This window comes from Manacus vitellinus, unplaced genomic scaffold (assembly GCF_001715985.3).
Source record: "Manacus vitellinus isolate BGI_N305 unplaced genomic scaffold, ASM171598v3 scaffold_77_pilon, whole genome shotgun sequence".
NCBI lineage: Eukaryota > Metazoa > Chordata > Aves > Passeriformes > Pipridae > Manacus > Manacus vitellinus.
In genome coordinates this window covers 769,554-794,857 of record NW_021940802.1, presented here as the reverse complement: position 1 = coordinate 794,857, position 25,304 = coordinate 769,554, and the positions used below count along the sequence as shown (strand labels likewise).

General features: G+C 43.1%; 1 protein-coding gene across 1 annotated transcript in view; it reads right to left on the bottom strand.

Moving 5' to 3' along the window:
* SLC6A1 (solute carrier family 6 member 1) overlaps window positions 1-4,151 on the bottom strand; it is a 58,166-nt gene extending 54,015 nt beyond the window's left edge. The window contains exon 1 of the mRNA XM_018084872.2: window positions 4,030-4,151. The gene's annotated coding sequence lies outside the window, so the exon portion shown is untranslated. The remainder of the gene's footprint in view (window positions 1-4,029) is intronic.
* Window positions 4,152-25,304: the final 21,153 nt, after the last annotated feature.

The following is a 25,304-nucleotide window of genomic DNA, read 5'->3' as shown; positions in this document are numbered from 1 at the left end:
TGACTGTCTGAGTGTCTCCTTAGGCTTTCATTAGCCTTCAAAAACAATTGAGGAAGAGAAGAATACTAAACAGTGCCCCCCTTGTTATGGCCACAACTGGAGGCCATGTTTTATTCCTGTGATACTTGTTTTTAAAACAGCTGCCTCTTTCATCTCGGCTTCTCTGAGAAAACAGTCATGTGGGGAAACACTTGTAGCCTGAAATTAAGGGAGTTGTTAAATTGCAACATCACCTTGAGAGAGGAGAGTATTTTCTCTCTGAGCACTGTGTGGGTTGTCAGACCAAGTCCCCATTTCAGCCAGGAAAAAAGATCCCAAACAAAAGCAACCCCCAGTCAAACTGATTCCCTGAGCTGTGCCACAGAACCCCCAAAGGAACTAATCTCGGGGTTCAGAGGGGATTGGTGATGGTTTGCTCCCTCCACCTTCAAATGCGAATTATAAGTCACGTTCCAGAAGAAAACTGTTTGCACGAACTCTGCAAACTTCTCCCCTCCAACACCCACCCCTGTGAAGGGGTGAAAACACTGAACAAGCTTCTCCGGGGAGAGACTTTGCATCTGGAGCTCGGTTTAATCTATTTTACTTCAGAAAGAGGGGGAGGTGGGAAATCATAATTCCTTGCACAAGGGGAGTTCAACATCAGACTGGGAGAATTTCCTTACAAATTCCTAGTTTGTGTTGAAAGGAATACATTGACTGGTAACTGAAAGCATCTGTTTTTCAAAAGAAAATTTTGTGATGTGTTTATTCCCCACTGACATGACTTTTTCTTCCTTTGTTCTATATTAGATTTTACTCTTGTTACACAATTTTACAACTGGTAGAAAGAGCACTGACTTTTCACTGTATGTTTTCCATTACACATTAAAATAATTGTTATTTTACACAGAAAAGATTCAATTTTTCAATAAAGATTACTCTAAGACAGAGCTTCAGACTAAAATCACCACTAAGTTTGCTCTCAACATATCACATTTTTAAAAATATGAAGATCAAAACTGGAATAAAATCAAAGTTTTCCAGCTCAGTAAATCAATGTATTCATGGTTTTAAAATAACTTCTATTCTTGAACAATGAACTCTCTCAGAAATTATTGTGATTTTGGAATAATCGATATATTCTGTGACTCTGTGACCGCAAATATGTTTAAATAGAAGCCTTATCATATCTAATAGATAATGTTAGCTACCACATCTGGATTGACTTTATTCCTTTTAGGGGTTTTGTTGCTGGGTTTTTGGAGGGGTTTTTTCGCAGCTTGTTTTATTTCTGTGTTAGTGTTTTGGGTTTTTCCCCTAAGCAGACAACAGTGGTACATCGGAATTGCTACAGATAAGTCAAGCACGGGACTTGTGAGGCACCAAAGCGATTACTCAAAGCACTGCATCAATCACAGCTGAAGGCAGAGGATTTGTACCTGTTACACCTCCTGGGTTCCCTGCACCCACAGGGCCCTTTTGTACCAGAGCTGTCATTAACCGAACAAAGCAGAACTGCTGTTGAAACAGTGGCATTTTCCTGCGCATCAGAGGAGCGACACCGAGCTATCGGAATGTTAATGACACGGTTTGGGTCCTTTTCCTTGGGGAAAAGCCAAAGCATGACCTCCCAGGCTGATGTTGTTCCAGCTGACTGAGGCAGCCTTTAGTCCGGGCTTTGCAGATTACATCAGCCCTGCTGAGGACGTGGGCAGCTTCTTCTGGGCTCACGAGCTGCACGTTGGCCACATCTTGAACAATTAAAATGCGTTTGTGCAAAAAATTTAAAAACAAACAAACAAGCAAACCACCAAACCAAACAATTAAACAAACCCGGAGGGTTTCTTGTAGAGGAACATTTTGTTGTTCATAGCACGCCGTGAGACTTTCCTTCTTCGAGTGCCTTCGTCAGAGAAAGGAGGGCAGAATATTCATACAAAAACACACTTTTGTTATTTTCCTTCCTAGTGTATAAGGGACAAATCCTGTCTGTGTTCTGTGTTCAGTTTTTTTTCCATCAGTAAAGAAGATCCAGATGTAGATGCATTTACTTATCACACTACCTTTCAATCTGACGGAACAAAGCACATTTCGAACATCCAGCTGCCAGTCTTGCCCCTACAAAAGGCTCACAAAAGTGGCCTGCAAAAGTTTCAGATTTTATGGGTATTATTTTCCCCTTAAAAATCTACGTTAAAAAAAAAAAAAATCCAATAATCCACTTGGTAGTTCGTTCTATTCTCTCACAGAGCTTAGGACAGAAGCAGAAGTTGGGGCTGAAACGCTGGCTGTCCTCACACTGCCAGTCACAGGACATGCTTCTGGAAGCAGGGGAACAAAATGTCTCGGTTGCTGGAAGTTCTGAAGCATTTCGACTGTGGTTTATTTAAGCCAGATACCAGATTAATTCACCCGTGATCTGAGCACAGTTTAGTCTTGCGGTAGACAACAAAAATCTAACGATTGCACCTGCTATTGCTGTCCTTGCCTCGTCCATTGTTTTACTGAGCCTCTGCAACGACAGACCTTGGGTGTTAAGTGAGCTCTGTCACGACTTGGAACGTTCACCGTCTTTTCTTTCTCTATTTGGCCACGTCTCCGCTGTCGTCGCCCGTTCAAAGGTCAGAACTGCAGCATCAACCTTCCTCTACAGGCATTCGGGAAGGCTCTGAGGTGCTCTGCTTTCTGCACTTTATGTAACCAAATGTGTCACCGCATTTAGAGCACAACCATGCAAATGTCACAGATGACCATCTAACACGCAGTGGAAAGGCACAGATATATCCTCAAGTCCAAATTCATTTCTCATCTCCAGTGTTCAAGGCAATCATGAGTTAGAAGAAATCACGGCAAGTAGAAAAATCCTAAGATAACTTGAAAAGAAATTGTCACCAAGGATTCTCTTCAGAGATAATATTTTTTTTCCAAATCACTTGTTCCGTAGTTGAGTCATCCCAGAAAGAACCTAAAGCTTGTGGAAATTTGTCACTGCATATAGGACGATGAGTGCAGAATTCTTACGGATTATCTAGAAATTTCCTTTTTGCAGCTGGAGCTTGGTTTGCACTTAAGCGGTGAATAGATTCGAATACACAAAAACATCTTCTCCCACCACCTCCCTACTTGTTCCCACTCCTCGTGTTCAATGACTACTGTGTTATACTTAATAGTGCCATCAACGCTGCAGTGCTTCAGCAATAATAGAAGCACCACCTCGGCAATCAGTTTCTTCAGTAAACACATTAACCACTCGTCCATGCTAACAAATCATTGTTTACTTTTGAAATACGTTTTAGCAACCTACAGTACTCGTGAATCGAGTGAGATCGGTTTATGCAGCCTCTGAATGTTGTGAGACAGACTCAGCTTTTAACTTTACCAAACAAAACTACATGTTCAACAAAGCCCATGTTAAAATTGCTTCATTTCTCCCTTTTCCACAGGCATATGGAACAGCAAGATTTACACACCTAAAATACACACAGCCCTGTCTGGAATATTTCAAACTCATTGGGTATGAAGAAATTCCCAACAGCAAAACTATTTATCAGGGAAACAACAACCTAGAATTCAAGCAGACTCATGCTCATACTGACACACACAATAAAAGTAAACTGTAAAAACTAGCAGTCCATGCTGATCATCATCAAATGACAACATTTGTACCTTTAACCTCAGAAGAAACCAAAGCCATCAATTCTATAAACTCTAAATATTTAAAACTCTCTTACATGAACTTCCCTACGATGGCAGTGCTGCTATTAAAATACTTCAAGTTTATCAATTGTTAAATTATGTTACCTAATTAGAAAAATAATTCTGAGCTGTCTTCAGTACCATTCAATACCACTCTTAACATGGCATCAACGTGGCAATTTCTGACGGATTTCATCCATTTACCATTAGAGACGAAATTTATTTTGGCAACTGAAACAGCCTATGTTTTCTCTGTGCCCCCTGCCCTGCCTGAAGCAGATATACGACACATTAAGTGAGTTGATTCTCAACGGTGTTGAAGTGTCTTTGAAATTCAAGTCCCTTTCGCACCTGCACAGGAATTTAATAACTCCAAGCTTTAAATCACTGCTCTCCATATCCGGAACTCCACATTTAAAACATAAACTGCCAAGTTCCTCAGGTTTTGAAAAGACCAGGAGCAGCCACTGTCCCTTTAATGTTCCACCTCGTCTCCAAAAGGAATGTCTTTTTACTAGAGCTCAGTGTGATTCACTGGAATTTGCCAGGCAGGTCAGGAAATCCCCTGAAGCAGAGAAAGAATATTAAAGAGATGGGACATGTATATCAAATCTTATTACTGTTCTCTTATGAGAATCAATCAAGTGAAAGGATGTGATGATGTCATTATGACATCATTGACTTTGGGATTAGAAATTCATAGCTACTTAGCAACCAAAGCTGCCCAATACAGAAGTAAGAGATTCAGTGGAAGATGTTATCATCTGACCCACTTACTGCAAAATAAATATTTGTCAGTTCTTGCTCAAGACTTTATAAGAGATACAATAACTTAAGGACATCTATGTTTCAAGAGCAGAATATTAGAAATAAAACCTCTCTGAACCTTTTCTATTAATATCCATTTTTTTTACCTCATAACAGCTAATGTAGATTTCATCACAGTCGTCTTCTTTCTCACTTTCCCACAGATCTAAGCCCTAAAAATGCATAAAGAAAAACCTTGTGCTAAACAGACTTTATTATTTTAAGAACTAAAAGCTCAATCAGAAACTCAAACCTCGTATAGTCAAGGGAGACTAACATAATTGGCATAAAAATGCAAGCTTAGAAAGCATGCTTATTTCATTAAAGTAAGCTGGAAATATCCAGTTGATGAGCTCCGGTATCTGTCAGAAATTCCAGCCAAAACAAAAAAGAAAGAGCTTTGTGCATGAAAAAAGAATTGGTCACGCTACTTCTGTGGCTATTTCTGGGACCTGAAAGGGTTTGATGCCCGGAATCTATGCCTGACCTGATTTTCTTTAAAGTTCACTCGTCTCTGTTGAAAATACAGTTTAAACGAGTCCTAAAGCAACCGAGCACAGCCCGCAGACGAACTGAAATTATAACTAAACCTTTAAATCCATTCCCAACAAGCCAGAAACAGAGCATTGGGCTGACACTTCGTGTTTCCACATCCGCGCCCTGCTGGGGACAAACCGAGAGCGCGGGGACGCATTTAATATCAAACGAAAGAAAATAAAACACTCCACCTTCTGGAAATAACTTTTATTAATAAGGCGAGGCCGTTCCAGGTTGGAATGGGGCGGGGGCCCCGCGCTCCCGGGAGCGCCCGCAGACCCCGCCGACCCCCGCCGGGTCCCGCTCCCGCCGACCGACAGCGCTGTGGGAAGGCGCACACGGGACCGGGGAAGGCTCCGCAGACCCCAAACAGAGCTGCCCGTGCCCGTGGCCGCCGTGTCACCGCCCAGCCCCGGCGCTTCCCGCACCGCCGCCAGCGCGGCGGCAACAGGCGGCCGCTTCCCGGGCCATTCCCGGGGGATTCACCCCCGCCGCCCCGGCCCCTCCGCGCCCCGCTCGGCTCCCCGCAGGGCTCCCGCCGCCCTCCGAGAGGATGCCGCCTCAGCCTCCATCGCCCGGGGCGGCTGCGGCCCCCCGCCAGCATCCCGGCAGCACCAGCATCCCGGCAGCACCTCAGCATCCCGGCAGCACCTCAGCATCCCGGCATCCCGGCGGGAAGGGCGCGGGGCACCGCGATGTCCCCCCGCGGGGCAGGGGAGCGCCGCCGCCCCTCTCGGGGCCGCGGGGAAGGGCTGAAGTTCGCGTTCGAAGGCGCACAACCTACCTGCCCGCCGCGGCGGAGAAAAGGAGAAGGAAGAGGAGCTGGAGGTGCCGCTGTCGCCGCCGCCCGTCCCGAGCCGCCGGTGCTGCCCTCCCCGAGCGATATTAATGTTCATTTAAAGCTCGGCGCCCGCCGCTCCGCCGCGCCCTCCCCGCACGGCAGCGCCCGAGCGGGCTGGGGGGCCGGGCCCGCACCGCCCCTGCCGCCCTCCTGCCGCCCTCGGGAGCCGCGGGTCCCCCCGGGCACGGCTGAGCCCCCGGGGGCCGCCTGAGCCCCCTCGGGGCCGGAGCAGGCTGAGACCCCTCATCTCAGTGTGAAACGACGCCTCCTGACCCAATTCACTCCTTTCCACCCGCGGAGACTCGAGGGTCGTGCCGGGCAGATCCCATCCGGGGGTTGGTTCCCCTCAGCTGGTTCCACATCAGCCCGACTGAACCAAAGTTGAACGAAGTAATGGAGAGCAGCAAGTCTGGTGAGCCAGTGGAGCCTGACAGCCCTCTGAGCGAGTCTGGGTCATGTGTATTACCAAGTGGAAAGTTGTTTCAAACAGGGGTGCTTAGAACTGTGCTTTGAAAGTGCCAAAGCGTTCCCAAGCTCCCCCCAAAATTCCTGAAGTGTAGGGAAAGAAGTGGTCAGAACCTCCCTGTTGCTGGGATCCTGCTCAGTTTGGTGTCCCCTCAGTGTGAGATCTGCATCCCTGGGCACCCCTCTCCTGACAGTTTGCTCCAGGCTGGGCCAAGAGCAGGTGGGTTCACGGCAGTGGGACGTGCCAGAGAAGCACTGCCATGTCCCAGGGGAGGCAGAGCAAGTGCTCTCCGGTGTCACTCCCTGCTCGCCAGGACAGCCACAGCTCAGTGAAAGTCAACAGCTGGAAGAAGAAACTGTGGCTCCTTTGACTTCCCAGGTGACTCCCTGAAGTGGGTGACAGTGGCCAGAGTATTGAACCCAGAGAACACCTTCTAGAGAAAGTCTCAGGGTGAGCTGACTTCTTTTGCAGGAGGAATAAAGTGACCATCAATGCAGTTGCATCAACAATCAACCCCCTGTCCTGTCCTGTATGGCTCACTGCATTCAAACCATTCACAATCTCTACTAAGATCTTTGTCTCAGGACACACCAAATCAGTAACAAAACCAGCAACATGCATTGCACTCTCATCCTCTCGTTTAGTCAGGAAGACCTGCCTTCCTTCTTTTCCTTCCTGGAGGAGGTTTTTCATTATCACTTACTCCACCAATGGATTACAAACCCATGCCAAATATTTGTCTATTTTAGTTATGTCTACATTGCTCAGTGTGAATTTAAGGATGATGTGTGAACTAATGTTTAATACTTGATAATCACACAACAAAAGAAACATGAACACTTACATTTATTACTGGGACATACGGATCGAGAGGACACATCTAAAATGGGCTAATTACCCATTAGCCCATTTTGAAGCACAGCTAATTGTGCAGAGGTTGCCAGATTGCTCGAAATCTTCCACGACTTGATTTTAAATTTTAACGGAGAAAATATGTTAGCAGAGTTTAGCACTGCTGCCCATTAATTACAAGGAGTATTTATGCTGAGAGTAATAATTGGATTGTCCTGTAATCTACCATAATAATCAGGAATTTTCTTTGGCCATGTGGCTTGAAAAGGTAATGGGTAACGATATTCTAGCTGATTTATAAATGGGCAATGAATAACTACTGCCCTGGCATCTCTATCATTACTTCAGGGTTACAGATTTTGCTACTGATTAGCACTTGGTTATCCCTTGTACTCATCACAATCCTATTGCCCTTGTGTTTTGGCTAAGTATTGGTTCCGATTGACTTGGCATTTTTAAAATATAGGATATATTCAGTTGTTTAGACCTGCTCTCAGAGTAGCACTAATTGATTATTTGGTTCACTTGCAGCTGGATGTTAAATAGGAGAGTCACCTTTCTGTGGGCTTGGGCTTGCCATGAGCACTGGTGACAATGCAGTGGGGTTGGATATCTTTTACCTCAGTGATAATTTGCTGCAGAAATGTCAAAACTACCACCTGAAAAGTCACTACATGAACTGAGCATGGACAGCCACAGGGAGAAGATTTTGTGCCACTTCTCACTTTTGATGCAGTACTTTAGCCTAGATGTGTTTCTTTATACTGGAAAGCTCTGATTTTGCAGAATAAGTTGACATTCTGTGAGGGAATTAAGGGAAATTACATAAATAGCCAATGGTGGACAGGGTAAAATGCTAGCACAGTTATTCCCAAATTGTTGCTCATGAGCAGTGTGTGTGATCTGCATTCCAGCAGTGCACCTATATTAAGACAGTAGGTTTCAAAATCACCTGAATTCTGTTTGCTCTGATTATGGTCCATGAGAGATATGGAAAGTTAAAATTACCCTGCTGTTCTGATATTAGAGAACAAGTCCTGTGAGAAGCAGCTGAGGGAGCTGGGGTTGTTTAGCTTGGAGAAAAGGAGGCTCAGAGGAGACTTTCACTCTCCACAACTAAATGTAGTGAGGTGGGTACGAGTCTCTTTTCCCAAGTGACAAGAGATAGAACAAGAGGAAACAGCCTCAAGTTGTGCCAGGGGATGTTTAGAAAGGAATTATGTGTTTTGGAGGCAATGTCATAATCTCTAAATATTTAAGCTTTAACTGCTAGGAGAGCTGTGACATGGTCCAGTGGAAAGATTTGTTCAAAACTGGATGGCATGCTTCAGTTCATTGACTTGAAAAAGTTCTGCTGCTGCTCCACCAAAGCTCAGAGCTTTGAGGTGCAGCAGTTATACCAACTTAGAAGAAGGCATGGAGACATGTCCAGATTAACTTTAAACTAAAAACCATGAGATTAAAGCATAGATTTCAGCACAGGCTGCACAGGCTTGTGATGGTCTTGACACTTACTCTGCTCTTGGTACCTACAGGTAGAGACTTCTGTCTGTCCACTGAACACCTCGAGTATCTGAGTTGTAATCAGCTCTTCTGTGCTGCAGAGTTACTCAAAAATCATCTAAGAAAAAGGAGCTCCTGCTAAAAGCAGCTCTTGTGGGGGAGGAAAACTATGGTTTCCCCTGAGTTTCCCACAGATTATTTATAAATGTGCTAGGCTTTGCCTGCTGTGTTGGCAAGCTGGTGAGTCAGAAGCACATATCTCGGGGAATCTGTTGGGTGTGTGGTGCCTGGATGCACAGGCCTGGCTCCCCGGGGTGTAACTGTGTGCTGGCTCCCCTCGAGGACATTATTAGGTGGGCATGGGCTTGGCTGCATGTGCCCAGTAAGAAGGGTCTGAGTCTGGAGCACCCCACTGTCGAGTCAGTTCTGTGAAGAGACCTAAGATCTCAAGTGGCACAAGGTTGCTAATGGGACTGAACTGTCTGCTGCAGGAATTCAGTGTAACCTGGACTACCTGAAGACAGGGTACACTTGGCAAGAAACGTCACTGAGGCTTTGTCTTGGCAATCTAAGGGCAATATTAGGGGTTGGAGGGCTGAAACCCTAAACATAATAGCCCACTTGAGGCAACTGAAACGTGGGTGTAAGCTGGAAGCTGTTATCTGCAGGCCTGAAGGGAGATGACAGTGGCACTGATACGTACAAAGCAACTCAGCACTTGCTTTGGCAGGTTTAAGACCTATTGCTGTCTCTGTGTTTGCACCAGTTGTAATACTGCTAAATCTTGCAAGCTACAGTGCTGCATTTGTAATGCTGCTCTAGATGACATGATAAACAGACTGTTGCTCTGATCATTCTATTTGTCAAGTGCTTAAACAATTCCAGAGTGCACCAGGGACGTGGTCATGGCACCAAGCCTCCCAGAGTCCAAGGAGTGTTTGGATTATACTCTCAGGTGCATGGTGTGCCTCTTGGGGATGGTCCTGAGCAGGGCTAAGAGATGATACTTTTGGGTCCCTTCCAACACAGCATATTCTGAGATTCTGTAATTCTGTGATTTCCAAAAGGTAGCTGGTTTTTCTGCCAAGAGGAAAACACGTCCCCATGGTCACTGTTGGTTGGTTTTGGGGTTTTGCTTCTTATTTTTCAATATTGCCACTTTTGATGGTTGGATATCAGATAGGAATTTACTCAGAGCAGATAAAAATCATGTGCTCAGTAACACACCCTATTCAAGCACCGTGTCCTGCAGTAGCAATTAGCCTTTGCTGCTAATAGTTAATAAGCTGTCAAGGTTCGTGGTCATTACTGGTTGTAAGACCCCAGATCTCAACCTAATTTGTGCTCCTTAGGCGTGATCTTCAAGCATGAAGTGGAGAAGCTGGGAAAAGAAAAGGTCTTGTTGCCATTTTTGAGTAAGTTGCAGAAGCACTTCTGACACGCCAGGTCAGCACAGGGCAATAAGGAGTCACTGTCTTTTTGCAGGATCCTTGGGCATGAACAAGAACCCTGAGCCTGATCAGCATCACCTCAGCTGTTCAGGTGACAGGAAGGGGTACAGCAAAAGGAGTTAACAAGGAAAGGACTGAACTCGTTTTTAGAGCTGGTTGCCCAGACTCCCCCAGGCAGTGCTGTGGACGTTGCTTTCCTGAAGTATCTCCACCATCAGCAACCTCTCTGTTGTGAGTGTTGGCTTTGGGAGGACCAAAGGCAGCTTCTGCAAGCTCAGGAAGTTTGGAACCTGATCCAAAGCACCCTGAACTCAGTGGGGAAAAAGTTTCTTGTTGACTTTGGACTTTGGAGCAGGTCCCTGATAATAATTGCCTTGGAGCTCAGCCACAGTGATTGCTATTAGAGCTATGATTTGGCCTTGAAAGATGAAGATAAATAATCTAATGATTATTGTAGCACTTATTTTTGCATTTCTATGGCATTAAAAGGCATTCATAACACTTCATTATATTTTTACATCTCAAAGAAATAAAGTTGGCTGGAGTTGTGTTTTAAAAAATAGCTTACATCTGTCTTGGCTCTCAAGAGTGGTTATTGGGCCTCAATAACATCTGGAAGGGAAAGAAAACTATTGCATACAAGGAGAGATGCTAAGTATAGCAGGGACAAAAGATTTGAACCTCTCATCAAAGCATTCAACAAAGGGTGAAAAGAGACTATAGAGGCCCTGTATGGCTGAGGAAGTAGCAAAAGCCAGTTTCATCAGGGACAATAGTTGTGAAGGTGGTGGCAGTGCCAATGTTTCCTGTCATCCAAAAAAGTTTTCAAAATTTCCTCCTTCAACACACTCTGCTTCAAACCAGCAGGGATCCTAGCTCCTAGAATTAAGGCTGATTTTACAGTTTATTGATGTTAGCTGAAGAGATTATTTTTAAAATGCAATTAATATCCTTTTCCTACTGCAAGCCATGCCAAATTAATCCGGGACAAGCCATGATTTTTTTTTCTTTCCAACCAGAAGTCTGTTGGGTGCTCTCTGGAAACAAGAGGACCTTGCTGCCTAGGAAGGCATCTTCTCACACAAAAATAGGTATCATATGGCTGGCCACAGGACCTCACAAATCCTGGGGAGAGAAGCTGCTTCCCAGACTGTATGGGTGGAGCATGGGGGGAACTCACTCCTCTAGATCACAAGAAGAAAAGAAGAAAAGAGCAGTTCCACATACTTTTTCTTTTCTTTTTTTTTTTTTTTTTTTTAGTTTTAAACTAAAGTTATGGGTGACCAGCACAAAGGAATCAGTGAGACCTTAGACCTTTCTTCTCCACACAAAACACATTTTTTGAAATATAGTTTTCTGACTGCAGGGCAGTAGTGTCAGGATTTGGACCTGTGCACACCCTTCTAGTCTATAGCAAACCATTTTTATTTTTATTTTTTTTCTGAAAGCTTTTCAAATTGACTTTTTCAGATATTGAAAACTTGAGAAATCCAAAGGCCTTTGTACTCAGGTCACTGATCATTGCCCTCTTGAGCGTTCCTGGATCTCGTCTGTGGGAAATATGCTCAGGAATGCACTAAGTCAATGGAGTGAATTCTTTTATACCACTTAATTGAGTCTCATCAGCATGTTTCTCCTGTTTGTGCAGCTGATATCATGCTGTGTTGAGGCAGTGTGGTTTGCTGAGCAGAATCATAAGCTTTGAATATATATATGTGTATATACAAATATATACATATATATTGGTTGGTGTGAATGAAGTTTGCCTTCTTGCTCACACAGAGGGGAAATAAAGCCCTGGATAAGCAAAAGGTCCATCCTTCACATGCTCTTGGACAACTTTAAAGGATGCAAAAAGCAACATTATACTTTCCTGTCTCAAGAAGCACGCTCTTCCCCATGAGATGGAGGCAAATCTCATCCCTGTAACACTTCTATATATCAAAGCCCTCAGTTTATAGTGTTCCTTGAAGATGAAGGTGATAGTTGTTCAATGCATGATTGGCAAACCTGCCTCCAGATTTCACACCTCAAGAAGATACCATTACAAAAAAGAGAAACCAAGTTCTTCTCTCAAAGCATCAAATGCATAGCCTTTTTTTGTTATTGTTCTTTTTAAGCTACAGTAAGGGAGGCTATGCAAAAGCTTACACACTTTAAGGTTAAATATAAGAATTTCTGTTTCAAACTAGTTTGCCAAAAGAAGGAGAGTATCCCTAAGTACATACCTATGCATAGGACCTGATTTTCTGAGACAAGGGAATTTTCTAGGCTCTAAATTCAAGGGACTATTTGGTGGAGCTGTGGGAATAAGAGTAGTGAGAAGGAACATTTCTGTTACCAACTCAGAGGAGATATCCTAGAAAATGCAAGATGACTGAAAACAGAACAAGAAATGGAGTCTCAGTTGAATTCTGTGTTATTCAGCCAAACAAAACTTTGATCTTTCTCTACAAAGAAAGACTACTTTGAGGTAATATCATCCCTTACTTACCTCCTAACAAGCAACAAACTTAACATAATCAATCATACAAAAAACTTGTAAAAGGAACTTCGAAAAGAGAGCCCTCTAATCTGTGACAGGATAATTTCTTTTTCACCAGGAGCCACATATGCTGTGTTGTGTGAACCTGTTGAGGTGAAGAACTGAGCAACATTCAAAGCAATACTAGACATTCATATGAATGCTAAAAACGTTCACAGTTATAAAACAAATGTAGAAATAGATATACTTTGAAAGATATTAAAAATGATCAAAGATTTAATTTGGGATTTACACTGGAATTATCAGGACACAATCTTCCCCAGTGGAAGTTCTACCATCTTCTTTTGGTAATTGGACATACTGTTTCTGGAGTTGGGATACTCTCATCCGTGTGCCAGGCATTGACATTGGTTCACAAATACAAATATTAAAATCTTAACACTGATTTTGTATGTAGAGTCATTTAATGGATTTAGTGACATTCTAGGAGCCTGCCAGCATATTGTATTTTCTTCTGGCACTGTGACTATATTCAGTGGTGTGTTTGCAATGTCTGTTCGGGATAGTTATGCAAATTAATTAGTTCTAGCTCAGTAGCACAGTATTTTCAATATTTTGATGTTTCTTTTTATTAATCTTTCTCTAGTATGCTATTTCCTCCAGTAGACTGTTCACATAACTTTTAAAGTCACCTGAAGACTCTGGATTCCCATCAGCCCCCTGTTTCAGTGGTGCTGTGGCTTTGCAGTTTATCTCTTTAAATTGGCTTGGGGATTGTCTCTGAATTGATTTGGCTCTTTCCTTCAGTCTTCAAACCCAAGGCAATAAACATCAGAAGGCAATGGGGAGCCATTGCCCAGTTCCCTGGGAGCAATACCAGCCTGTGGCTACTCCAGTGCTGGGAACAGTGCCATGGAAGGTTCAGATAAAACAAAACTGGAGCCTGGCTGTTCTGGAGCAAGTATTTTTTTGTTCTTCCTCTCAGCAGAGGAAGAACATTAAGCCCCAGTGTTCTGGCTGTGTCTCACTACATTCTGCCTGCCCCGTATTTTCCTTGCAGCTGTGATTGTTCCTCGTGTCCTACTGGAATGGTTTGGGCTGAGATAGAGTTAGTTTTCTTCACAGTACCTGGTGTGGTGCTCTTTCCTTTTGGATTTGTGACCAAAAGAGTTTTGAGAACATCAGGATGTTTTAGCCCCTGGTGAACAGTACTTACACCAAGGCCTTCTCTCTTTCTTACCCCCCTAGCAAGGAGACTGAGGGTGCACAATAAATTGGGAGTGTACACAGCCCGGAGAGCTGAGCCCAGCTGACCAGAGGGATATTCCATTCCAGATGATCCCATGCTCAGGAATAAAAAGTGGAGAAAAGGAGGAGATGGGGTGGAGGACATTCAGAATTATGGCATTTGTCTTCCCAAGTAACAACTGCTCAACATGAAGCCCTGCTTTCCTGGATGGCTGCACATCTGCCTCCCAATGGGATACAGGGAATTAATTCCTTCTCTTGCTTTAGTTGTGCACGCAGCTGTTGCTTTGCCTGTGAAACTCTGTTTATGTCAACCCATGAATTTTCTCCCTCCAGACTGATAGGCTGCATTGATCCCAGTTTGCAGGGTAGGAATACCACAGTAAAGCCAGAGTTCTAAATGAGGGAGGACTGTACGTATTCCACTGTCACTTATGAAGCTGTTGCTTGATTTGTAGTAAATATTAGCTACAGGGAAGTTTGTGTCGTGGCTTTTTTCCTCTCCCATGGGTGTGATCTCTGTGCAAGGAAGTCCCATCCAGCAGGACTACAGGAAGCACAACAGGCACAAGAGCAGATACTGCCACTTATGCAGCTTTTGAGAAGGGCTGTTCAGCGAATGTGACTAAATTTGAGGCTCCATTTATGTGAGAAAAATCTACAAGGGAGGAAGTGAACAGTAGCAGCTGGAAATATATTTTGATTACACTCTGAATAATTTCCTGGGGAGAGGGTAAGACACTTTCATTTTGCAAAAACGGGCTACAGTATTTCTTGTGTTCTTCTGAAGTTTTCAAAGCTGTATCCTTGCAAAGACATTGAAGGCCTCCACAATGAATTTTCTGTTTATTTTGGGACCTATCTCTAGCCCTGACTGTGAGATTGGTAGCCCACCAACAAAGCATTTTACAAACAGCCTGACCATTCTGCTGATGTTCTTTTGAGGAGGCCATGGGTGCCTGATAAATGGGAGGCCCTTTGCAAAAGCAGCCCTAAAATCGATTTTAGCAGGTAGAATAGGAGGGAGAGGTGAAAAGCAATTAAGTAGCTAAAAGAGAATTGATTTTCATTGGGAAAATTAGCAGGTATTAGTATTCCTGTGTTGATTTGGATTCTACTGATGATGGTGATTGTATGGTTCTGTTAGCACAGAGTCTCATATTTTATTAATATCTGTATGAATTTATTAAGAAATAGTTTTATATGTTGAAAAAAAACCCCAAACACATCATATGTGCACACACTCAGACACACATATCCCAGCAGGAGTTAATGTTAAAAACACATTGGAAGCCAGCACTCTTTTTCTAGTATGGTAAGAAAATCAATTTTAAAAAGTCCCTACAATTCTTACCCTATAATTTCCTGGTCACCACACACTCCAGTCCTGTAGCAGAGGCTGGAAAAACAACAGCAGCAGTTTGGAAAAGGGAGTCTCTGTTCCCCATGCCATCTCATCACTCCATCATCCTAACTCAGAAAGACAGAGGTACAAAAAGAACAAGCAAGCAAGATCTGTGAGCTGTTCGTCCAAAGTAGCACTGTTACCTTATTCTAGGGCAAGAGTACTTTTGTATTAAATCTGCAGGCAGAAATGTGTGTGTCTGGGCCTGTGCAGACTTTGTGGCACATGAACTGTCTGTCTGTCTGACAGCTACACCACTGGCTTACACAGAATTCTGTCCAGTGCTTCTGGAAATGCCCGGTTGTTTTGCCTGGGCACGCAGCAATCCTGACACACAGAGCTCGTGCCAGGAAACAGGCTGGGCTCTCATGGATTGCTGGGCACCCTCCAGATGTGTGAGGAGCTCAGGGGAAAAGGCAGCTCTGTCAACTTTCTCCAAGAACTCAGAGATCTCGTTCAAAAAGGGGGAGTTCTCAAATCCCAGCCAGGGCAGCTTGTTTGTGCAGAACCAACAAACACACTCGGGGGCTGCAGGATTTGTCAGTATTTGTCAGTCCGTTCTGGACCTGTGCTCGTTGCTGAACTGGGTAGGCTTTGCCAGTCTAGGAGGAAAATGATGCAGTAGAGCTTTATGTGTTTCCTCCTGCCCTTCCTTCAGCGAGGGAAAGTGTCTCTTCAGTGCTCACCAGCAAGTGTTTCTTGTGAGACTGCCCAGGGCAGAGGCACAGCCTCATGATCTGGGGAAGGGCCTCTGTCCTGCTGCCTCACAACCAGACAGTGGCTTCTCCCAGTCCCTCCTCCAGGGAGGTGGATATACCAAGTCTTTAGCTTTCCTGCCCTTGCCAGTGCCACTCAGCAGCCACAGAGAAGCCTCATTCTCTTAATCCAGTAGGCTTCTGGGAGGAAATAATGGTGTAAACCCCACCTTGTTTAAGCAGTCTGAAAATCCTTCTAAACTCATCCATAGATAAGCTTTCTGAGTATGTCCTCTGACCTTCATTATGTGCCCACTGTGCAGATACATCAGCCTCACCCACAATAGCCAAGCCATCTGTGCTAGAGTTCAAACACTACCAATACTACAGATTTTGGGTGGTATCACAGCAGGTGAGTGTGTGGGGAAACAATTGCCTTAAGGAATGAAAAAAGCCACGAAACACTGACAGAACTATCACCATAAACAAGTAAAAGCAGTCAGCTCTTCCCAGATCTTTTTCATCTTTCTCTCTTCACCCACACATCAGGTAGCACTGGTGTGATTTTTCGCTGAGGCAGCACTGGGTGACATTTCCCTCTGTTGTTATTTACAATCATTTGATAATCACCCAACCACCTTCCTGCAAAACCAATGAAAACTCCTGGACTTTTATTAATGGCCACGCTGCACGTTGGGCAGCTTCTCTGGCCCTGTGGATTATCCAGCACAGGTTATACCTGGGCAGCAGCCATGGGTTACACGTGAGATCCACGTGGAAAGAGGCTCCAGGAGGTTTTTAAAGGTGAGGGGTGGCATTGCTTTCCAGCAGTCTCAGCTACTCTGACTGAGCCTCAAGCAATCCAGTCAATACCTCGTTAGCTGACTTCAACAACAACACTGCTGCTGGTCCCTGGAGGTCCCTGTGCCATGGGACACACTGGGACTGCTCCATCTTCCTTGGCAGCTTCTCCTCTTGCCTACACTGCACTTAAATGTAATTTCCCCTCAAAACTCTCTACTTACTCTTCTTCATAAACCACTAACCAATTTCAAACAGTGATGGGCATTTATTCTAAATCTTGCCAGAGAAGCAGTGGTGGAGCACTGGCTGCAGTACAAATTGGTTTTATTAGTGAGGTGGAGAACGAGCTGAGGTTGTTAAAAGGGATTTGTGATTTCAAGTGTCTATCCTCAACAAATGGGAAAAGGATTGCTTTCTAGGAAATGATGAAGGAAGAGCACTGAAAACCTATTTAGTCTCTCAAATTGAGCACCCAAAATACTATGTTCCTTTGAAGGTTTCCCATGTTGTTTTAGAAAGAGCAAAAAAAGGAATTTTTCTGTGTGACACACGGCTGCAGAGTATCCATTTATGTATTTGTTGAAGAAGGACTTCTGTTTGATGTCTTCCAAAAAGTTCAGATTCAAGCTAGTTATTAGGAATTATTAAGGAAGTCAGAGTACACCTTATTCAAAATTATTTATGGTAGGAAAAGAGAAATGTTTTCACCACACTAAAGAAATAAGCAATGTAAAGGTTATTTCTGGCTTGTTCTGATAAGAATATTTAAACCAAATGTCCTGTAGGTAAGAGGTAAGTTGAAACCTGAGGTGACACCATTAATTAGCTATTCATGTAAAGAAAAAGGACACATAAATTGAAGAAAAAATATGTTTGAAATTCCAAACTGTTCTCAAGTTTTGAGGAACTGGCTTAAAATTCTCAGGAGACCAGTTTGTTTGAAAACTGATAACTAAGATAAAAATGAACAATATAGTTCAGCTTTTGAAAGCCAAATAGTTGGGATTGATCCTATTCCTCAGATAGAAAACGGGGTATCTCTTGTACTATAATTGTTTGTACCCTTACTAGTAGACAGGAATACACAAAAGTCTTGTAAACCCAAATCTGTAACTTCAAAAGATCAATAATTTCCTTGGGAGGAGGAGCAAAGGGAATGGAGGCAGCACAGCTGTTTCTTGCTTCATTTGGAAGCACAGAAAAGATTCAAAGTGAACATAAATTATATGACAGTGGATAGCTCGTGATGTTTGGAGCTCAGAATAATTTTAGCTCTTTTTAAACTTTCTTGTTTTGACGGTATCTTAATTCTCTGGTGACTTCCCTCCGTTCCTCTGCTTGTTTCTGTCTTCATCAGTCATACAAGTATGGTTTGGCAAATGCATGTGCTTTCTGACAAGGTTAAATATTGCTAACCACCTGTTCCCCTTGGTTACTGTCTGCAGGAGTTCATTTCCACTTTCTAAAATGACTGTTCAGTGTGTTTCTGTTGGATGATATCTAATGCCAGCTGTCAAGAAGTCTTGTACCACAAGATAACAATGACAAATATTATTCACCCTGCTCTAAAATTAAATAAATTAACCAGCTTCCCCTTTTCCTGAGTTCCCTAACCTGGGAACTGAACTTTACTTTGCATAGGAAGTAGGATCAGAAAGACACTACAGAAGTACTTCTTTGGAAAAGGATTTTTCCCAGAGCACAAGTGCTAACTAAATCTCCTCTTTAGTGTCTGTTGACTTCAGAGGTGGCAGCATTAGACAAAGAATGCCATTCTAGAGCATTAGTGACTGCAATAACCCTGTCCTGGGGGACTCTTGGTAAAGAATGTTCTGCTCAGAGACACAATTCCCAGTCCTGGGGTAAGTTTGCCCTTCTTAGAATGGTAGCCAACAGCTTTCTTAATTTTACTTCTAGACTTAGACTTGCAAAGATGTCATTTAGGATGACACACCAGCTTTTGTACGGAAGGGCACGCTTTCCTACCTGCCAGCATTTTGCTGTGGAAAATGTCTGTTAAGATATAGGTGATGAAAGTCTCTTAAAGTGATGTAGTAGCAGGTCTTCATCTCATTTGTAAGAGGTGTCAGTGAGGCAGCTCTTCAATTCTTAGTGTGTTTTATTTTACTGACTGTGAGCTCTCCTGAAGGTGAGGAAGGGGAGAGATGTAGGTGGGCTGGAAACCTTTGCAAATATCAACAGTTCCTGCTAAGCAGTTAATGTTTCTGCTCGTGTTTCAGACTTTTGTTTTTGTACTAGACTATTTCAAGCATTAAATAGTTTTCATGACAGGAGAATGAAAGTACTACTTTAATTTATTTTCACGTATAATTATTTTGTAGTAAATATCCCAAGTTCACCCCTGATTAAGGAGTCATTTGGGATGACTGAAACTCTAAGTTTCATTAGGGAAAATATTTGATGAATGAAATCACCCACTTTTAGTTAAGGCTGTTGAATGCCCCTCCTTAGGGAAAACTGTCCTGAGGGTGGGTTCATCCAAAAGCTCTGTGAAAAGCAGGGATGGTCCCCACTAAACCAGTGGGTGAACTGACATTGTCCTGCTGCTTCCACTACCACCAAGCAGTGCAGCTGTAATGTTGATCCTCTGCTTCATCTCCCTTTATGTTGCTGACCCATGGATTGGTTGTCTTCAGCTAAGGAATGTGGAACTGGAGATATTTGGTTGTTAAAAATATTTCTGTTTCCCTTTTCCTGACCTCAGCAGCTGCACACACAAATGCACTCATACGTGCATGTGTGATGGAAAAACAAATGTGAGAACGTGGTAGTTCAAAAATAAAAATGTTGTCAAGGTTGTTTGGTTGTTTTTTTTTTTTTTTTTACTGGATGTCAGAAGTTTGTGAACTGCTCTCCAGGTGCCCTGGGCACTTGGAGGCATGATATAAATAAGCTGGCAAGGTAGGAAATGTTTTAAACCAAATAAATGGCTTAAACAGCAGACTGCAAGTGAAAAAAAAAACAAGTAAGAAATGCTAATCTGAGGGCTGGAAGCAAAAGCACAAGAATATTTAAATCCTTATCATCACTGTATTAAGAAAATACATGTGGAGGAGGAGACAAAAAATCACAAGACACAATAATAAAGAGCAATTATGTGGCCCTGCCAGGCACTGCCATTTGAGACAATAGCAATCACAAGCTTTACAACAGAAGATGTTCTAATAATGTAAAGTGAGTGTGCCTGAATGAACACTCCCACAACTCCTCAGATGGAATTGGTAAGGCCATTTTATTGTAGGGTTTGCCCCAGACAGGGCACAACTGAACAGGTCAGGAGGAAGAACAGAAAAGCCTCAAACACAGAATGGCTCCAGCCTTATATCCTCAAGACAGGGAAGGTGCTAGAACAAGGGGAGGAGTTAAAGTGGAGCATCCAAATTATGACCAATCCTAGGAAATAGGGGCAGAACATAACCATATACGTGACCATATAAGGGAAAAACATAAATATGCATAATACTGCAGCAAAATTCAACCAATCAGAACACAAGAATCACGCAGGGAAAAAGGTATAACATGTACAAAACCACACAATGACAATAAACCAAATACAGAATTCATGATTTTCAATCTCTCAACAGTAAAGGTCGTGTCAGTGTTTGTTGTACTTTGTGTGTCATATCTGCACAGATGCCTTGGAAGCTGTCCTGGCTGTGGCACTTGGATAGTATTCCTGAAGCAAAGGAGGGGTGCCCAAGAGCCTGCAAGCACTGAGCTGTTCAGGAGGACCCTGATTACCCCGAGTGTTGGAATGATGCTTCTTGTTCAGATGCTTCAGCACCACGTGGCTTCCCTGGAGAGACCATTCCCCATTTAGCATCTCCTGGGAAAATGTAGAGCAGTGCAACTTGATAACACAAACAGGCAATTTTTGAGGGTATCTTCTTGCAGGACTTGTTTTTAGGTTTGGGGAGATATATGAAATTATTTTATACTAAAATAAATTCAATGTGCTGAAATTAAAATTGGAATTTTTCAAAGCTATCTTAAAAGGCCAGATAGGCATCTACTATTCAAATTAATGGAATTACTTAAAGCAGATTATGTAGCTTTCTGTCTTGGAAGATTTCACTAGAGGACATCACACAGATATGAACATTAGCAGTGCTTCCACCCCTCTCTTTGAATGTGCAATCAAGTGTCTAATTGTCATTTCAAATTCATTACAAAATACAATTTTTAAGCTAACTAGTAAGCTACTCCTCAACAATGTGAGTTGAATCCCACTGTAAAAGGGGAATATCTACTTTAGTTCAAGCGAGGCAAGTTTGGGAATGTTATCCATTCAAAGGGACACATTCCCCAAGTACACTGCTTTTGACCTGCCAGTCTAAGTGACTTTGTCTCTCTGCAGTCTCAAGAAATCCATGAGAGCAAAATGGGAATGCTGTATATACAGCAAGGCCTCAGGGCTCCTCATGGGCATTGAGGGTTCTGAGGGTGAATCTATATTGGACTTGGGCCAATTGTGAGATAGAGAATGAAGAACTGCAGGTGGTATAACACAGAACTAGTCAAAATCCCACTGGTTCCAATGGGGTGTTCTGACATTTAAAATACAGAAAAGTTTAGTGAATAATTTCTCTCAGTGTCGTTCTGGAGGTAACACTGTCTGGAGTCCTTTAATATAAGACTTAAGATAAGAGGATTGGTTGTCTATACATTACTGGGACTGGAAATGCAGTTCTAAGCTCTAAGAAATGAGATATTAGAAATCCTATTAGAGATCTTATGGTTAAACATTAAATAGAACCCTGGTGCTGTTAAACAGACAGCTGATACAAAGTCACCACGAAAACTTCAGTGGTAGACCCATCTCCAGGCTTGAAACAATCAAGAACAAATGTGGAGCTCAAACAATTTAACCCTGAAAGGAAAAGCAGGTGGAGTATCAGACACAAGGTGATGGATGTTCACCAGAGAGGGGGAAAAGAATGCTACTTTAATGTTATTCTTGGGAATGACTTTTTATGGCAGCCAGGGCTGTCCCTGAGCTGCACATTCCCCATCAGCCCCTCCTTGTTGATGAGAACAAGGTCCAGCAGAGCCCCTCTCCTTGTTGGCTCCTCTATCCCTTGGATGGTTATCATCAGTGCATTCCAGGAACACCTTGGATTGTTCATACCCTGCTGTCTGTCCCTCCATGAGATCCTGGGGTGGTTGAAGCCTCCCATAAGGACCAGGGCTTGTGAAGGTGAGGCTGCTCCTATAGAGAGCCTCACTCACTCGGTCTTCCTGCTCCAATGGCCTGGAGCAGCCCCCCACCATGACATCACCTTTCATCCTGGCCCATAAACTCTTGGTGGGCTCTTCAACCACCCCCAGGTGAGCTCCAGCCAGTCCCTGACTTAGGGGGTGACATCCCTTCCTTATCTCCCCTGCCTGTCCTTCCTCAAAAGCCTCTATCCTTCCATTCCAACCCTCCAGTTACAGGAGTCACAGAAAATACAGTTTTACTATGAAAAGTTTTGAAACATAGACATGGTTTTAATATCTTCTATCAGGTGATAAATATGTAGTCTTAATTTCCTGCTGGCCTTTTTATGACAGAAAATTCTGTTTTTAAGTGGTAGATTGGTAAAGCTTTTGAAACAAAACCAACAAGTCCAGAGCTCATTTTCTTTTCCAAATCTAACCTCTTGCTGTCAGTATTGTCCTGTGGTTCTTCAGGAAAATGTACATCCATATTACTATAGGAATAAACCTAATTATCCTCAATTTCCTTAGACTGTCAGTGCTCACAGATAATGAATAACTTGCTGCCTACCTAAGGTTAATATTAAAATTATTTGATGCTGTATGGAATGAGCAGGAGGAGGTGACAGAACTACAGTTACTGATGTGTTGATTTTGTCTCTGATGACTACTTTGGAACACCTGGGTCCATAGAGGGAACTGGACCAAAACTTCTGACCAAAAGCTTCAGTGAGAGCACAGGCTTGGCTGGGAGGTCCCTTCCTTCTGCAGTCAAGGCTGCTTTGCATTTACAATTTTCACACAGTCTCTGGCTGTCTGTTTGGGTGAGTTACAGGGCTGTTATCACCTCTGGCTCTCCTTCCACCTCAGGTTCTTACAGGGAGTGGAGTGAGGTAATAACAAGAAGGCATTTGATTGTAGCTCTGCCTGCTCCTCCAGACCACTTAGTTTGGAGAGAAGAGGATAATATAGGAAAGGATATGATGATTTATTCTGTTCAACAGGTATCTGCTCTTAGCTGGGGGTCTCTTTGGCTGTTTCAGGGCAGCTCTGCCCCTCAGAGCAGGTTCCATCTACCTGCAGCTTCTTGGAATTTGGTTATGGGCGGTGTTAAAATTGAACAGAACACTTACCTTTCATCCAGTCCTGCAACGTTTCCATGTAGGAAACCTCTGGTTCCCCAGAGGCTTGTCTCTGGTACAGGTGGAGAGCAGCAGAGTGGAAGGGTTTGATGTCTGGGTATGAGCAAAAACAGTCAGGAAGAACAAACAGATCTTGACAGAGATCCCCTGCTGTGTCTGTGTAGAAGCCCAGGAAAAATAAATGTGCATTTTTTTTAAAGTATGGAGAGCCCCAACAGAAACTGGGGAGGGCCTATGTTTGGGGGTTTTTTTACTGTTTAGTCACAAATTTTCTGATCACAGCTGGAGGCTCAATTGTGCTCAAAGTCATGTGACTCCAAATTTAGGTACAGGTGGTTCTACTCTTGGCAAAAATTGCCAAAAAATGACTTTTATAATATCACTTGTCTCAGCCCTGTCCTCTGTCAGACTGCCATAGGATCTTGGGCTCTATGCAATGCCTCTGCTGTATCTGTTGTTGTTTTTTTTTTTTTAAATTATTTTCTAATCCTTTTGCAGCCTTTTTTTTTCCCAAATGAAAATTATCAGCACATTTTTCCAATGTCTGTGTATTATTTTCAAACACTGGTAATTTTTGCTAAATTCAACTGTTATTCAGAACCTGAAAGTCTGTGCCTACCAAAAAAGTTTGACAAAACCAGCACTCTTCTGGAGTATCTTTAAATGAAAGAAGTACTAACACTATTGAAATGTCGTTTGCTTACAGAAATATTCTATTCTTAAAATTTATTGTAGCAGAAGAGGCCTAAACATATGAATAAGGCAAGGATGAGAGACTTAATATCTTTTGTTAGGTCAGATGGAAAGAGGTCTGTTTTCGTTTCAGACCTGAAGCAGGAATACTCATGCCCCAAAACCTGACTTATTTACCAGCTGGTATAATAAAATTTGTTGCCATTTCCCCCTTTCTTACCTGCCTTGATTTTTATTTCATGGTATGCAACTGGCTACTTTGAATTTTTACTGACTTTAAGTTGAATTAGAAAAGAACAGGCATTTTAAAAAAAGGCAAATTCAGAATATGATTTTCCAAACCTGAGGATTTTATTTTTTCCATCTAGAAACATAGCTGAAGCTTTGAAATCTCATTATCCTTCTGAGCTAGAATGTAAATCCTACCCCTTTTACCTCATTACCTGATTTCTCTAAGACTGTCTTTGATGTATCTTTAGTGGGAATTAGGGCCACATTAATGGTCCAGGCTATTCTTCTGGAAGGAATGTTCTTCCTCAGGGGGATCAGAGCAGCCCCAGATGAGCACTAGGAGAGTAGAGCAGGCAGCTGGGCCATGCAGGGTGTTTTTCTCCCAGGGCTTCAAGTCAGACCTTTGTCCAAAGCCATGCAAGTTCATCCGCAACGTTGTTCCCCAGAAAAAGTGAGTCTGGCCCATTGATGGAGAACAGGAACATGGAAGAAAGTTGGAGAAGCTTTGAAAAAAACAGCAGAGCCATCAGGCCTGTTTGTTTAGTTCTGTAATGCTTTCTTAAACTTTCCACTTAATGAGAGAGTGTGCTGTGTTGTGTAATGGAGCTGTAACCCAGGAGTGGGGTGCTGTGCTGGAAATGGAGAGCTGCTGCACAGCACTGAAAGGATGCTTTTGCCATGGTAGGGGACTGTTTATGTAGTGGTGGGATGAGAGAGACCCTATTTGCTTAATAGTAGGGTGCTGCTTGTGTAGTGACACAACTGCCTCGGCGATGGGGGAGCTCACAGAGAGCCAGCAAGATTGAGAAGGCCCAGCTGCCAAGTTTTTGTTGTTCTTCCCATTCTCCTCACTGAGGCATGGAGAGAGACAGCCTAACCTTTTGTTCCAGTTGCATTTTTTACATTTTGTGTTGTTTTGTGTTATGTTTAACAAACTCCTGACATCTGGAGTCACAGCAGTCCTTGGCCCTGAAGCACAGTTTCCATTACAACCTAGACTCCCCTCTTTGCCTTTTTATTTGCACAATAATACAACACCCTAGTTCTGCATCCCTCTGTGCAATAGCTTAGCCTCATGGAGCCACATCACTTTATGTTCTACTTGCTTCTCTGATCCTTTCATTTATTCTGCCATTTGCAGAATGGGTTGACAATGCCTTAATGTTATCAACTAGTTTCTGACTTTTCAAGAACCTAGAAATTACTTTAATGTATATGACTGGACAGAAAGCCTCAATTTCTATTT